This window comes from Engystomops pustulosus, chromosome 7 (genome assembly GCF_040894005.1).
Source record: "Engystomops pustulosus chromosome 7, aEngPut4.maternal, whole genome shotgun sequence".
NCBI classification, from domain to species: Eukaryota; Metazoa; Chordata; class Amphibia; order Anura; family Leptodactylidae; genus Engystomops; species Engystomops pustulosus.
In genome coordinates this window covers 30,703,319-30,715,861 of record NC_092417.1, presented here as the reverse complement: position 1 = coordinate 30,715,861, position 12,543 = coordinate 30,703,319, and the positions used below count along the sequence as shown (strand labels likewise).

At 43.3% G+C, this 12,543-nt stretch overlaps 1 protein-coding gene across 7 annotated transcripts in view; it reads right to left on the bottom strand.

Annotated features, from left to right (window-relative positions):
- Positions 1-12,543, bottom strand: part of BAHD1 (bromo adjacent homology domain containing 1) — a 104,467-nt gene that overhangs the window by 20,102 nt on the left and 71,822 nt on the right. Inside the window, exon 1 of one of the 7 annotated variants that reach the window (XM_072115307.1) lies at positions 6,226-6,327. The exons of 5 other annotated variants lie outside the window; for them this stretch is intronic. The gene's annotated coding sequence lies outside the window, so the exon portion shown is untranslated. Of the gene's footprint in view, positions 1-6,225; positions 6,328-12,543 lie in introns of those variants that run through there. One more of the 7 variants, XM_072115309.1, reaches the window with a different exon arrangement.

Below are 12,543 nucleotides of genomic sequence, written 5' to 3'. Positions count from 1 at the left end.
GATGTAGTGTGACCTGAGGCAGGGCTGTGGGGTCCGAGTATGGGTGCATTCACACGTTCAGTTTTTTAGATGTCTTTTCGGATATCCAAACCAGGAGTGGAGTGAAAAAAAAAGGAGTAGTAGCACCTCTCAATTTTATGATCTCATATATTATGACCCATTACGATCAACACCTGCATTTGGCAGGCGAATGCACCCTTTGAGTCGAAAGCCTGGCTTACCGACTCCTCGGCCCTACTACTAAGCAACCAAAGTGAGACACCAAAATTAAAATTTTAGAATTTTTTTTTTTTTTCAAAGGCAAAAATAAAAACAACAATTGTTTCAGTAATAACAAAAATGAAAATCCTGGGACTAAGCACTAGGTACAGCATGGAGCAGGGGTACAGCACGCGGGGCTCTGGCAGCTGCTCTGGTGCTGAACATGAATCAATCCTCTGCAGCCTCCGGTCCGATCCCCTGCCCTCCCTTTTCCTATGTTGTGACTTCCCTGGAAATCTGCTGTGACTAATCGGAGCAGCACGGGCTTTCTGCACATACCCGGCAGGATTCACAGCCCAACATCTGTCCGCAGCTTATAAGAAGAAGTGCTAGTCCTGCCATTGTGTGCCCTTGTTCCAGGAACTAGTGCCCGTCATCCTCTAATACCCAGAAAGCCCTGTCTGTCCTCAACCCCATGAATGAGACGTCTTCCTACAATCTGATACGGAGATAGTAGTAAGTGATGATGCAGACGAATCAGCAGGAGAAATCCAGACGCTAGGAAAATTAAAGGGATAGTCCTTGATAATAAAATACATGTGTGCGCTGCTGCACATCAGCCCAAAATACTTTACTGATAAGCTGCAATACCAGACACAGACAGGTGTGGCGCTGTTTTACAAAGGAAGCAGCCGTGCTTCTCCTATCATTCACAATCCATTAAACATTTCTGTCAATGGCTAAAGCTAGGACTGCACACAGATTCCTGACCAGTCTGAGTAATTTTACAGATTAAAGGGGTTGGTCACTTTACCTCATGAATTTTGTAATGTGTGTGGGGGGGGGGGGGGGGTGCAGGATATGAGGGAATTTACCAATACACATCTAGTATTAGTTCTGCTCTGTCTTTTACCTCATCAGCCAGAGATTCCTGACCATAAAATGGCCACAGATTGAGGGTCATGTGATCTCTATGTGTCCATGAGCAATCACCCTGCCCTGGTGATTGTCCATGGACAGGGATCACATGACCCTCCATCTGCGGCCATGTTATAGGCAGGAATCTCTGGCTGATGAGGTAACAGACAGGAGGCGTCACTTCACATATCAGGAAAGCGGAGCAGAACTATTACTAGATGTATATTGGTATTTCCATATCCTATCCCCCCCACTTTATACAGAAAAGACATGAAATATAGTGTTCACCCCCTTTAAATTTGTATGAGATGGCCTTAAACCGTAAGGAAAGATCACGTTCTCGGCTTCCTCATCTGATCCGATATTTGAGCTATGATAAAACAGGGGGTGTGTCTCGGACTACCTCAGACCCCTACAGACGCTTTATCAAGTAGAAGTCACAGATCATTGCTTCACCATTTTGGAACCGAGCTAAAAACTAGCAGCAAAGCACCAAGATTTGAGAAATAAAAAGCAGTTACCCCCGTCCCCTCAGAAGGACTGTTCTCAACAACGGCACTGATAACAAACAGCTCCATCCTCAGTATAGAGGTCAGACCAAGATACTGCAATTCAGCTCCCATTCATTTGAATAAAAGCTAAAACTGTAGTGACCATATTTAGCCACTACACAGAGAATGGAGCTTTCTGCTTCCTGTCCCATTCTCTGTGTACCAACTACTCATCTGTGTGTGTATGGGGGGGGGGGGGGTCAAGATGTTTTGACCCCACCAATCACATATTACTGACCTATCCCTAGGAAAAGTCATCAATTATGGACTGGAAAACTCCTTTAAAGAGGGTTAAAAAAAAAAGAACCCTGACTCCAGAATTTCTGGTTTTGGGCTTTGCAACTGGGCAGCACTTCCTGGGGGTAACAAGACCCAGTTCTTCCAATGACTAATCTACTAGAACTTCTGGTAGGTCAAAGGGCAAAAAGCGGAAATACTGGAGCAATGCAGGATCCGGGAACTGGAGTGGGATAAGTATAAGTGCCTTTTTTCGTTTTACCCTGGACCTTGCCCCTTTAACACACCCCACGCATAGAAAAAAGGGGGAATTTTTGTGTAGGATTAAATTTTTTTTTTTTTTTTATTTTCGGACCAGATTTGGGATAGTTGCTGGGAATGGACATGCGGCATATAAGCAGTGGTGCACTATATCGGATGCGTCGTGCCAGGGCTATGTGATGTGATATGTACAGTCAGTAATACAGGCAGCAGCCCCGCTGTGTTACATTACCTGCTGCTCCACGATGGGGGGAGGGAATGTTACCGCACGTACTAGACGCAGTACATCCGCACACTACTACACCCCATCACACATCAGATATAAATGGCGCGGGTACATTACAGATGGCAGTGCGCTCCATAATGATGTCTGCAGAGGACACATTAGACCTAATGATGTGCAGCTCCGGGAGAGACACCAGCAGTAACCCGTCCGCCTGATGCTGCGCATTAAATATTTCATGACGGAGGACGCCGGCTTGTGAACCCTCACCAACATGTACAGAGAGGCCGATCTATGTACATGGACGGAAAGAGACCGTGACATTCACATTACTAGAAATCCCGGCCTGTAAAGCTGCAGACAGCGTTAGGCATTGGCCCTGGAGTCCTGTGGAACCATACTTATGTGTATTGTTAGTAGCAGCAGCACTGTGAAAAAAGATGTATATTTAAGGATTGTAGTACTGAGGCAGTGCCTCACACTGCTGTGCTCTTAGCTCTCTTCTTTATGCCCAGCCCCCCTGCACTAAGTAAAAACTGTATCATGTTTAAAGGGGTTGGCCACTTTTAATGGCTCTGCATGTATATGTAGCTTTGTCTTTGCCTTTTTTAAAAGTTTAAGCCTTTCCCTGTTCTCACCCTGCTGCCCTCTGCATACACACACAGCTTCCGCTCTCTCACTGCTCTAGGCCGACCTCATGGCGTCTCCCGCTGTGTCTTTCTTCTCACAGTCTATCCTCCCTGACAGAGGCAGGAAGGGGATGAGTCATAACTCCCCTGCTACAGCTCCTCCCTATTCTTCAGAGCTCAGTTAAACAAACAAAGAATCACAGAGTGTCTGCATACAGTACAAAGTGAGTAGAAGGACTGCTGAATCACTTGATGACATTCAGGGATTACCCCCAAGACAGTGAAGGCACATGGGCAACTTATGTAAGAATGGCCAACCCCTTTAACAAGCAGCCACTCAGAATAGAGGGGAGCAGTTCAATGCACAATCTCACAGCACAGCAGTATCCCTATTTTTGTACATTTTTCCTGCATCTTACGCATCAAGAAATGACAGATCACTTGCTGTCTGACATATCCCGCACACTGACAGCAGCCATTGCCATGAGATAATAAATGACTTCACTTGTCGGTGATGCTGATGTCACAGCTGATTGGTAATAAAAGTAAAAAGCAGAAGAAACCGCAGTGGTTTCCAGTAAAGTGTTATTATAAAACATGTCTGCTGTGAAAAGTATAATATAGATACAGCAGTGTAGCTGACTAGATTATATATAACGCAGTAATAGGAACATTTGAATAATACAAAGTATAATATCAGAAGAAATTAAAATATATCTCTCAAAAATTACCTTTTCACCTCTCCTGATACGTCTGTGTTAGTTAAAGGGGTTGTACCAAGCTTGATTGTTATCCCCTATCAACGAGATTGTCAACACTTCCCTTATCACTAATAGAGCGGCAGGTTGATCATGAATCTGTTGCTTCATTAAAATCTAAAAGGGTCAAAAGTTGCTGAACACAGGGCTCAGGTATGCGTTACTCTTGTAGTCAATGAATACGAGTGCCAGAGATACCTGAGCATTGTGTTCAGCTATTTCCGACACTACCATCAAATAGTAAGAATGGGACCAATTAGTGAGGTATGTGTAATCTTAGCTCTGTTTGTGCGGTTAGTAGGACTGTGAAAAATATTTATTCCAGGGTTAGACTTGGAGTGCACTGATGTGTGGGATTTCTTCGCTAAACACAGCACAACTCCTCAAGTAGGGAAGTAAAAGAGAAGCTGGTAACTACAGACCAGTTATTCTAACATCTGAAGTAGCAAAAATAATGAAACTTTCCTGAAAATAAAGGAAACATTGGCCATCTAAAAACCAACAACTTGGATCAAGAAGAGACGGGCACTATCCCGGCCATGTCACAAAAGTGATGAGTGAAGGGGCACCATGGATATTGTAGCATAATACACTGTCACAAGATGCACACTCATTGACAGTGTAACAGCCTGTGAAGCTACAGCACAAAGGGGCTCTGGTAACACCCCCAATACCCCTTCTGGCTAATTATCATAATTATAAAAGATGATTTTAGAAGGAAGAGGCCATGGATAACACATATAAGAAGATTACCACAGTCCTGGTGCCTGGATCTATGAGCAAGTGTCCTTGGTTTATCAGGATGGATTTTAAAGGGATATTCCCATTGTCAGTGACAGTGAAGATGATAATGAATATGCATCTGAATGTGCAGCCCCAGGGGACAGGAATAACAGAAACCAATGAGCGGGTGGTGCTGTACCCTCCCTGTATCTCCCATAAGGGGGAGATGGGAAGGACAGTAACACTGAATTACAGATCCCTACACTGTCCTCATTCACTTGTAGCATAACCCAACCTACTTGACTATTTAGTTACTTTTCGCGGACCCTCATAAAATGACAGTGCAGAATTGACATGGAATAAAGCAATACTTCAGTTAAAGAAGAACTCTCATCATCTCCACGAAGGCCAGAGGCACATGAGTCCTTGGTCCCCAAATCACAGCCCAAGCAGTGTCGGGACTCCTTGCATCATAGTGATATATGATACTAGCAGTGCCTGCTATCCTGCTGACTTATAATAACAGTGGAGAAGCAGAGACTCCTTGCATCATAGTGATATATGATACTAGCAGTCCTTGCTATCCTGCTGACTTGTAATGACAGTGGAGAAGCTGAGACTCCTTGCATCATAGTGATATATGATACTAGCAGTCTCTGCTATCATGCTGACTTGACAGCGGGACAGCATTAGTTCCTGGAACCCCCACCAGTGCATGGTCTGGTTTTCACGGAGAAAAGACTCATGTGCCTTAATCTTTTAATAGACGTTAATAGAATTTATAGGGGTTTAGCGTCCGGACCCCCAACATTGCTTCACTGCCATAACTAGAAAACCCAGCCACAAGTAAATTAAGCAGATTTAGGACCCTATATCCCAGCTTGTGGTTTAGGGGCCCAAAATCTACAGGCAGGTTCTATCAAGTAAGGAGTGAAAATAACATAACGCCAAATTTTAGAAAATCCGAAATTTAAGCTCTCATTTTATCCATGGTCTGATCTATCGATGACAATATATCCCTCTCCTTCTGGTGACCAGTAACATGCAGGTACAGGGAAACCCATCCGGTATTAAAAAAGTCGCCCCCATACTGACATGTCCTCCTGGCCTACTGGACGACTCTAGACTACAGATGTCCATTTACGTGTCCTGTCTATCCTACAGTATACTCCTTCACCCTGCTGATCAGTGCTGGTGCCAGCTTAAAGACCGGAGCAGCGGCATATGATCCATAACAAATAACGGATGATACTTCAGGCGTCTGTAACCCTCCAGGAGCTGCGCGCTCTGCAAATATTCTTGGGAAAGCGCCACTGACCTCCTGGCCTTTGGCAGGTTCCAGTACAAACAAGATCAGAGTCTGGATGGAAGCATGGCACGTTCTCACACCGGATACCAGGACGCCGTGTCATCCCTGAGCTTCAGCGACGAGTGATCCTGACTCTAGACCCAGTTAGACGAGTTCCCTGACCTATTATTCCCCTGTAACCTGTAATTATACGGCTTCTGAGGCCATCCCAGCTAACACCTACCTGACTGCGGAGCCTAAAGCAGGAGTAACCCCTGCAGCGTACAGTCAGGCAGAGCTGCCACAATGCAGATACAATGTGACAGGCACTTCCCTTCTTTTGGTTACATTGTATCCTCATTGTAGGGGATGTAGTGCATCACTATGGCCAGAGGAGGAGTTGTAGTACTGTGCGGCTTCCTGGTCGCCTACTTACCCACCTGCTGTGCTCTAGAATTTGGTGACACGAGGAGGGACACTGGTGACAGGATGTTGCTGACATTGTTGCCGCTCCGTCTGCGGGAATGAAGTTTTTATCTTGGTATTTCCTCTCCAATGACCACTGTCACCCAATGACTACGCTACAGACATAGCGAAAATGATACATCCTCAAACCCCAAACTTGTCTGGTTTAGTGAAAAAAAAATCACTTCCTGCAGAACATCTTTTTTATCACAGTTTATATATTAAATATATAATATTTCCAGAATATATTTTACTTATTTTTTTAAAATGATTATTAACATACCAAAAAAAAAAGAAACTTGTGCAAGCCCTTGGCCAATCACAGCGACGTCTAGTTTCTAGGAGCATAAAGCTGCCCGATTAGCATCAAGAAGCAGCAAAGAAGCCAAATGGAGGAACCAAACCTAAAGTTCGGATCAGCTCATCTCCGGGAGTACAGTAGCTTATTGCTTTAAGGTACATAACATTTGCTGAATACTGTTTAAGTGTAACTTCGCTGTTATAATGATTTTTACCACATTGTCATATGACAACACACAGAACCATGCCCATAGTGTGTTCCTCGCTCCTTTTCCTTGGCATTTTCTATTCTGAAGATACATGTCAAAAATCTCTCTCTCCAGCAGTGGGCGGAGACTAACCTCTTCCTGTATCTGCCCTGAAGTTGGGGACAAATTGAGGTTGCCCTTACTCCAACAACGACTTGTGTACTCTCATTCAGGATTTAATCCAGTGACATCCCTTCAAGTAAATCCACTGAACTCTGCATATTGTACATACAGGATCCATATGGTGACTTGGGTGACAGCTTCCATCACATGGAGGAGCATTGACCATGTTACAAATAGTAGAAACCAGCAGTGATACAGTAACATGAAGTGAATAGTATGTGCGCTGCGGGAGTACTAAAGGTTAATAGCTTCTCTGCACTGTGCTGAGAGTAGAAGGGGGGGGGGGTGGATTGTAAAACGACAGACTAGGATGGAAGGACTGATTTAGGGAAGATTTGTACCTCACTATTCTGTATGAGACTTCTGCATCCACAGAGCAACACAAATTCAGCTTTGCTACTCGTCTCAGAGACACACACACACACGCGTGACCTCCTTCCTCCTTTGTGAGTCCGTATCTCTAACAACTTTATGGATCATAAGAGAAATCAGCACAGCCAGGAAACACAGCTGCTGCAGACCAGGCTAAACTGAGGAGGATAGCAAAGAAACGGTTGCATATAAGTTATCAAGGTAATAGGCAAAGTTCTTCTATATCCCTAGCTTTTTTTTTTTTTATTGTGCTTTAATTCTTTTAAAAAGGGGCAGAAAAAGGATTAATACATTTTTTTTAACCCCAATAGTCGGTATAAGCAGTCCACTAATAGCAGGGCTTATTCAGACTAACTAGCAGACAGAATGAGCCCTCTGCTGTACAGCTCTTAAGATGCCACTGTGGCCTCTTAAGGGTTAAAAAGCCACCATTGGCTGTCAGTCACCGTCAAGTCCTGGTGCCTTGGCATCCATGGCATAGCGGTACGTCATGGGGCTTGAAGAGGTTAATGACTGAGTGACAGCAACAATATTATGACACAAAATATATTCCTCGGGATTACAAGCGTAATAACTCAAAAATCAATTTTTAGCGCTGAAAAACGTCGCCACAAAGCCTCAGCTTTAATTTTAAGGATGACCGGTCGTCTGACAAGTCTGTTATATGAAAGACCTGCGGCCCCTTAATATTGCTTTGTTGTGCTGTTACTCTCTTATCCCTCCTAGGAATCGATAGACTGACATTACCAGACTGTGAAGTCCCGCCCCTTTGACATAAGGAATGGCAACACCCATTTGTCAATTTATTTATACAGTTGGAGGAGAAATAATTGAGTGCAGAGTTATGGGAAAAGATGGGTTATTGTTCCACAGAAAATGCAGATATTTACTAAAAGCGAAAGAGATTTCAATTTTATCTTGTCTTAAAGGGGTTGCAACAAATTTGCATAATGAATAATAACAATCTCATTTGTGGGAATCCAACTGCAGATTATCAGAATGGACCCCCAGCAAGCTGTTTAACAGGGGTCCCATATTCACTGAATGATGGAGCAGTAGGTGAGTATAGGATAGGAGTGTCACATAAATGTGGAGCACAGCGCTCAGGTATCTCTGGCACTCATATAGACATTGGGGGGCAGTTATTAGGGCTTCCACGACTGAAAACTGGCATGCATGCCCTGAAATAACCCCCAGGCATTGCAATTATTATCACCATTACATCAGCTCCATGCTAAGGAGGTGTGGTGAGGCGTGAAGGGGGCGTGGCCTGTGGCAGATCGGACAACTAGATACATCCGGAGGTCCAAGCCTCTTGGCTGTGCTGGAGGGGCAGGGCTTCCATCATTAGTCAGCGCTCTTGCCCCTCCACAGAATGTAGGAGATACCTGAGCACTGTGTTCGGCAATCACCAATTGTATACAAGTAAAAGCTCGTACACATGTTCAACCTGCCGCTACATTAATTTGTGTAAATCGGTCCCCATTGTTGTGATGACCAAGTTCTCCTCCAAGTTCTCTATCATAAATAATGATTGAAACATATAAAATAAACAAAAAAATAAATGAATAAAGTTGCAGAAATAGGAGGATGGATGTCAACGCGCTGAATCTAAATATTAACAAGCTTGAATAAAATAAACTAAAAACTAAATCAATTCATGCAGAACTAAAAGAAATACTATAATAATAATCTAAACATAAAATATGAAAAATAACAAAAAAAAGCAATAAAATAATAATAAAATAACTAAATGAACAAAATAAATAATGTCATACAATGTAAGCTCTCGCAAGCAGCGGCGCACTCTTTTCTATGGTTTCATCTGATTATTACAGATTACTCTGTAAGGGCTAAATATATACGGTATATATTTATTATCTGTACAGTGCTGCGGAATATGGTGGCGCTATATAAGTTTTATTATTTATTTTTAAAATGCTAGAAATAAAACTGAATTAAGAAATGACATCAAGCACAATACAGGTGGTCTCCTACTTAAGGACACCCGACGTACAGACGACCCCTAGTTACAGACGGGCCCCTCTGACCACTGTGACCTCTGGTGAAGCTTTCTGAATGCTTTACTATTGTCCCAGACTGCAATGATCAGCTGTAAGGTGTCTGTAATGAAGCTTTATTGATAATCCTTGGTCCAATTACAGCAAAAAAATTTTGAAACTCCAATTGTCACTGGGACAAAAAAAAAATTTGTCTAGAACTACAATTATAAATTATACAGTTTCGACTTACATACAAATTCGACTTAAGAAAAAAACCTATGGAACCGATCTTGTACGTAACCCGGGGACTGCCTGTATATTAAATTGCTAAATAAATGAATAATTAAAATAATAAATACAGAGAAATAAATAAAAAATTAAGGAAATAATTCTCATAGAATAGAAGTAGGGAACTTCCTTCTACTGTTGTAGCTGACTATGTTATTACTCTGCAATGTCTTATTTTAATTGTATACGTCCCCCATGATCTGTACAACGCTGCGGAATATGATGGCGCTATTTATTATAAAGATTGAGTCAGCTATACTTTTAAGCAAAATAAAATACCAGAAATAAAAACCAAATAAAAGGGTTCGCGAATGAACAGCCACGAAATTATCATAAATAAAAGAAAAAAAAAAAAAGAAATAAAATAAGAAAAATGGGGTTGGAGTTTTGTTTGGATGTTTTAGTATTCATAACAAAATATTAATATAAACAATATTTGACCCCAAAAAAAAATAAACAACAAATGAATTAATAAATAAATACAGAAAAAAATGAATACATCATGAATCAAATAAAATAAAACCGAATAAAGAGTTTGCGAATAAACTGCCAAGAAACGATCAGGCACAAAATACAAAGTAAATAAAATAATAAAAACGGGGTTGAAGTTTTGTTTGGATGTTGTAGAATTCATAAAAAAAGATAAATAACAAATGTACCCACATTAATACAGAAAAATGTAATAAATCATAAAGGAATAAGTGAATAAAATGAAGTAAAACTGAATGAAAGGTTGGTGTATCATGATCAAGCACAAAATATAAAAATAAATAAAACATTAAAACACATAAGAAAATGAATGAATAAAATAATAAATGCTGAAAAATAAAAAAAAAATAAGGGGAAAAAAAAAATGCTAAGGTTTATGAATGAGCTGAGGCCATGCATCAGGCCGCCCCCCTGTACACTAGGAGGTAATAATTGAGGATAATGGGCAGTTCTTGCGCTGTGAGACGCATGGGGCTTCGCTTTCTATGTGACACTTTATGTGAGAGCAGATGAATGAGAGGCAGCGCTGGAGATACAATTCTGGAGACACTAGGATGCTGTCAGGACAGATACCCCACTGATTGCTTGTGGCTTCTCTGAACATTTCCCAGGTCACTGCGCTGCCTTATCTTCCCAGATACAAGCTGCGCTCCGGAATGATTGCCAGGCTCAGGAGGCTTCCTCCAGCAGCCGGATACTACATCCCCTGCTCCTGCCTGGAAAGCCTTCCCTGCGGAGGATCCCCAAAGCCAGGGAGCCGCTGCCGCTCTCCCCCGTCTGTATAGCAATAATGGAAAAAGAGAGGGCATAAACAGGGAAGAGGAGGCAACACAGGGGGGGGGGGGATAGAGAGATAGGAGGGGGCTACACAGAGGAGAGGGCATAAAGAGATAAGAGGAGGCAACACAGAGGAGAGGGCATAAACAGGTAAAGAGGAGGCAACACAGAGGAGAGGGCATAAACAGGTAAGAGGAGGCAACACAGAGGAGAGGGCATAAACAGGTAAAGAGGAGGCAACACAGAGGAGAGGGCATAAACAGGTAAGAGGAGGCAACACAGAGGGGGGATAGAGAGATAGGAGGGGGCAACACAGAAGAGAGGGCATAAACAGATAAAGAGGAGGCAACACAGAGGAGAGGGCATAAACAGGTAAGAGGAGGCAACACAGAGGGGGGATAGAGAGATAGGAGGGGGCAACACAGAAGAGAGGGCATAAACAGATAAAGAGGAGGCAACACAGAGGAGAGGGCATAAACAGGTAAGAGGAGGCAACACAGAGGAGAGGGCATAAACAGGTAAGAGGAGGCAACACAGAGGGGGGATAAAGAGATAGGAGGGGGCAACACAGAGGAGAGGGCATAAAGAGGCAACACAGAGGAGAGGGCATAAAGAGGCAACACAGAGGAGAGGGCATAAAGAGGCAACACAGAGGAGAGGGCATAAAGAGATAAAGAGGAGGCAACACAGAGGAGAGGGCATAAAGAGATAAAGAGGAGGCAACACAGAGGAGAGGGCATAAACAGGTAAGAGGAGGCAACACAGAGGGGGGATAGAGAGATAGTTGGGGGCAACAAAGAAGAGAGGGCATAAACAGATAAAGAGGAGGCAACACAGGAGAGGGCATAAACAGATGAGAGGAGGCAACACAGAGGGGGGATAGAGAGATAGGAGGGGGCAACACAGAGGAGAGGGCATAAAGAGGCAACACAGAGGAGAGGGCATAAAGAGGCAACACAGAGGAGAGGGCATAAAGAGGCAACACAGAGGAGAGGGCATAAAGAGGCAACACAGAGGAGAGCATTAACAGATGAGAGGAGGCAACACAGAGGGGGGATAGAGAGATAGGAGGGGGCAACACAGAGGAGAGGGCATAAAGAGGCAACACAGAGGAGAGGGCATAAAGAGATAAGAGGAGGCAACACAGAGGAGAGGGCATAAAGAGATAAGAGGAGGCAACACAGAGGAGAGGGCATAAAGAGATAGGAGGGGGCAACACAGAGGGGGGATAAAGAGATAGGAGGGGGGAACACAGAGGAGAGGGCATAAAGAGATAGGAGGGGGGAACACAGAGGAGAGGGCAACACAGAGGAGAGGGCATAAAGAGGGGGCAACACAGAGGAGAGGGCATAAAGAGATAAGAGGGGGAACATGTACATGTGGTATATTTATTACATTTTATATACTTCTGAAATTCTCTTTTTCCATCTTATTGAGCCTTTATACCTTGTATCATTACATATCATCTCCCTATGTGCAGACCGTCTCTGCCTCATACAGGTCACATCCCATAGTATCATCGTAGGACAGTACTAGAGGCTCGTGTGACAGCGTCCGCCTCGGCATCCATAAAGCTATGGCTGAGAGAGTGCAAACAAAGGGAGGCACAGGAAAAACATGTCTCCCGGTGGTAACAATCTGCTTAAAATAAAGTACACAGCAGCCGATTCCTACAAGACTGAACTTTGC